This window comes from Homarus americanus, unplaced genomic scaffold (assembly GCF_018991925.1).
Source record: "Homarus americanus isolate GMGI-L3 unplaced genomic scaffold, GMGI_Hamer_2.0 scaffold31037, whole genome shotgun sequence".
NCBI lineage: Eukaryota > Metazoa > Arthropoda > Malacostraca > Decapoda > Nephropidae > Homarus > Homarus americanus.
In genome coordinates this window covers 17,665,363-17,669,916 of record NW_024722227.1, presented here as the reverse complement: position 1 = coordinate 17,669,916, position 4,554 = coordinate 17,665,363, and positions in this window count along the sequence as shown.

Sequence of the window (4,554 nt, the reverse complement as noted above, 5' to 3'; positions counted from 1 at the left end):
GTCTTGTAACTAACACTCCTTTGTATGAACCCAAGTACTTTATTAGCCTTGTTACGAGCAAAAACACATTGTTTACTTGGCTTAAGGTTCCTACTTATCATTACTCCTAAATCTCTCTCGCAGTCGGATTTCTCTATGGCATCGTTGTTCATCTGGTATCTGGTTTCCCTGTTTACATCTCCTATACTGAGTACTTTACATTTGTCTACATTGAATTTCATCTGCCATTTTTCAGACCATTCGAAAAATTTGTTTAGATCTTCCTGTAGTTTTGCCGAGTCCTCGTCAGATTTGATAACACGTCCTATTTTAGTGTCATCAGCAAATTTACTTATGTTGCTGTCTATGCCGATATCTATGTCGTTTATGTATATAATAAACAATAAAGGTCCAAGTACTGAGCCTTGGGGAACTCCACTTGTGACGTTGCTCCAATGGGACTTAGTGCCGTTAATGCTCACTCGCTGTTTCCTGTCCTGTAACCACGCCCTAATCCATTTAAGGATGTCACCTTTGATGCCATGAGCTTCTACCTTTCTAATTAGTCTTTCGTGGGGGACTCTGTCGAAGGCTTTACTAAAGTCGAGATATACCACATCATAATTGTGCCCCTCGTCCACCGATTCGAAAACTGATGAAAAGAATGTTAATAGATTAGTTAGGCAAGAACGTCCGCTTGTGAAGCCATGCTGGGAATCATTGATCAATCTGTGCTTCTCCAGGTGATTTCGAATAGAGTTTGAAATGATTGCTTCCAGCAATTTGCCTACTATTGATGTTAGACTGATTGGGCGGTAGTTAGAGGATAGTGATCTATCCCCCTTCTTGAAAATCGGTATTACATTCGCTATCCTCCAGGATTCTGGTGCTACACCTGTTTTTAAGGACATGTTAAACAACTTTGCTAAGGGCATACTAAGCTCTTCCTTACATTCCTTTAATACTCTGGCAAATATCTCATCGGGACCAGGTGACTTATTAGGCTTTAATTTGTCTATTTGCTTACTAACATCGTTACTAGTCACTACTATCTCACTTAATTTGTTTTCTTCACTATCTCTGAATAGAGTCGGTGCCTCGGTATCATGTTTAAATTTTCGGTGGTGAAAACTGTTGAAAAATATTTATTCAAATTATTGCTCATTTCTCCATCGTTATCAGTGAGCTCGCCGGAGTCTGACCGTATTGGTCCAATCTTTTCTCGTGTTTTAGTTTGATACATTTGGTAGAATCCTTTGGGGTTTGTCTTCGCCTCCCTTGCTATCCTTACCTCATTATTCCTCTTTGCTTTCCTTATCTCGGTTTTAACCCTACTCGCCAATACCCTATAATAGTCCCGGAGGTGAATTTCGCCACGATTTATCCTTCTACCTATAGCCTTCCTTTGGCCAATGATGTTCTTTAAATAATTATTTATCCATTTAGGGTCATTGTTGTCTGATCTGAGTTTTTGTATGGTATGTTCTGCCTTTGTGCATTAAGTAACTCACTATTTAAATTGTCGTGGAACTCGGCAATCTCAGATCTCGTTATCAGGTCGGTGTCATCTGTCAGGTTCACGGCCAAGCGCGACACCCCCTCTCTCAGCTGCCTCTTTAAACTGTCAAAGTTTACCCTTCTGAAATCTGGTACTTTAGTGGAATTTTCCTTACGTCTGCCCTGAAAATCTAACTGGAATCGAATTTCTTTGTGATCACTGTTTGCAAGTTCGTTCCCTACCTCGACATTGCTAATGAGATTTTCTCTGTTCGACAGAACTAAATCCAGTATATTATTACCCCGTGTGGGTTCGGTTATATGTTGACTTAGGAAACAGTCCTGGATCGTCTCGAGAAAATCCTCTGTTCTGAGTTAAGGTCAGTCCAATCTATTTGGCCAAGGTTAAAGTCGCCTACTATACAGACTTTGTTGTGTATGGAAGCCCTGCGCATTTCATCCCAGATAAGTCGCTCATTGACGCTATCAAGATTGGGGGGTCTATATATTACTCCTGTGATTAATTTTTCCCGACCGTCGCTTAATTCTATCCAAATTGTTTCTGTATTCCTCTCAGTTTTTATTTCCTTATTTATTTCACACTTCAGATTATCCCTAACATAGATTGCTACTCCGCCTCCTTTCCTGGTCTGTCTATCGGTATGGAACAGTTTGTAACCCGCAATTTGGTATTCGACTGGTAATTCACGTGTGTCTAGGTTGATCCATGTTTCAGTGAATGCAATTATATCGATTTCTTCGGTACATACCAAGGCCCTAATATCATCCATTTTGTTTCTCATACTTCTACTGTTTGCGTAGTATACATTTAAGTTAGTCGTGTTCTGAGTCCTCCCCTTGCCGTGTTTAGTTTTAAACTCCCTGTCTAATTTAGTTTTGTCATCATTCCTAACACTATTTCCCTGTAATCTTTCGCCTTGTTTACCCGCTCCCACTGCAGTCTCCTCCACCCCCGTGCCCATATGTTCTCTTAGCAGTTTAAAGACTTCGATATCTTTTGAACTGCCCCCTCTAGAGCCCCAGCCAGGGTTGCTACTCCATCCCTAGATAGGTGCACCCCATCCCTAGCATAAAGGTCCCTTCTGCCATAGAAGTTGTCCCAGTTGTCAATGAATGGGACTGATATTGACTTGCAATATCTGTCAAGACGGTCGTTGACACCAACTGCCCTTGACAACCATTCACTGCCAACTCTTCTTCTAGGCAGGACACCGCATATGATAGGGATCCCTCCCTTAGTCCTAATACGATCTATGGCTGCCTTGAACTTATCAAGAAGTTCCTCGCTCCTACACCGGCCAATATCATTGCCTCCTGCACTGAGGCAGATAATGGGTTTGTTCCCATTACCAGACAAGATATTGTCCATCCTGTCAATTATATCCCCCACCCCAGCTCCTGGCAAACACACCCTCATCCTATTTTTGTTTTTACCACAAAAGGCCCTGTCCATGTACCTTACCTGTGAGTCACCAACAATTAAAGTTTTTATACCTTCCTTGTCATCCCTGCCCCTGACTGTACTAACGTCCAATTCGTCTATCAAGGGACTGAACGGGTTGGTACACTTAGCTGTTGTTGTCGTTGTTGTCGTATCCTTCGTGTGCTTCTTCACCACCAGCTTGGTCCTCCCACTACTCACAATTTTCCACTCGCTTGATTTTTCGTCAGACACTGGCTTTACTCGTCCAGCCTCTCCTTTTAACTTCGCCAGCTCTTTCCTTAATTTCAGGTTCTCCAACGTGGCCCTCTCAATTTCTAACTTGGCCCTCGCCAATTCTTCAATGGACCACCCCAGTTTGGTCAACAAACTCTCATACCCAAGACCGCACATAGCACTGGCCATATCTGATAATTATCCCTCCGGAGCTAACCCTGCCGTGACCTTTCCCCTAGTGAGGTCAGAACACAACTGACTATCCTTATACCTTTTCAGTTGTCTGCCAGCGTTACGTTTACTATTCGCTAGGTGACTGTAAAGAACCTGCTTTGGCAGTCTATTGTTGTCCATGCGGGTAACATGGCCAGTCCAACATAGTTGTTCATGGATAATGGTAGCCTCGATACTCCTATATATGGTGTCAGCGAGAATAATGGCATTTGTTCTCTTGTCTTTCCAGCAAACTCGGAGGATGGAAAGTAGACTTCGTTAGTGAAAGTTTTTAAGTGCCTTGAGGTGCCTCCTGTATGTGACCCAAGTCTCGCTTCCATATAGCAGGGTGGGAAGGACCATTACTCGATATACGTGCAACTTTATAGATAATTTCAGCTTCCTACAGCTGAAAACACGAGTATGGAGTCTGCCAAAGGATCGACATGCACATCTGATCCGATGTTGAATTTCTTCATCGATGTCGGTGGTGGTGAAAAGGTGGGAGCCAAGATACCGAAAGTGTATAACATTAGAGATTGTAGTACCGTTAAGCTGGATGGATGGTGGAGGTGTGGCTGAACCAGGGACAGGCTGAAAGAAAATCTGAGTCTTAGGTACATTCACCTCTAGGCCGAAGTGTGCATACACATCTGCACAGGTGTTCTGGATCTCCTGTAGGTCGCTTCAGGGTGAGCGACAAGGGTGTGGTCGGCTGTATTTTGAAGTTCAGTAATAAAAGTTGCCGACAACTTTGTTACTGTTTTGAGTCTCTTTATGTTGAAAAGACGCTTCATCCTGTATTGGATGTCCACCCCGCCGACTCAATTGGCACTGGCACGAGTAAGGAAGGAAGCCAAGAAAATAGAAAAGAGAGTTGGCGTCAGTACACATCCATGTTTAACCCCCGTTTGGATGAGGAAGAACTCGGACTGGGTGCCATTGTGCAGGACACTACGGTTCATGTCATCGTGGAGTTGCTTCATAATAGCAATGAATTTTGGTGGGCAGCCAAAATGGCTGAGGGTCCACCAGAGGGCTTCCCTGTTGACCAAGTCGATGAAGGCTATGTACAGATTACGACGCTGTGCACTTTTCCTGTATCTGGCAGGCAGCAAAGACATGTCAGTGGTGCCACGTGATGGTCTAAAGCCACATTCAAATTCTGAGGGGAATTTTTCCGCCTC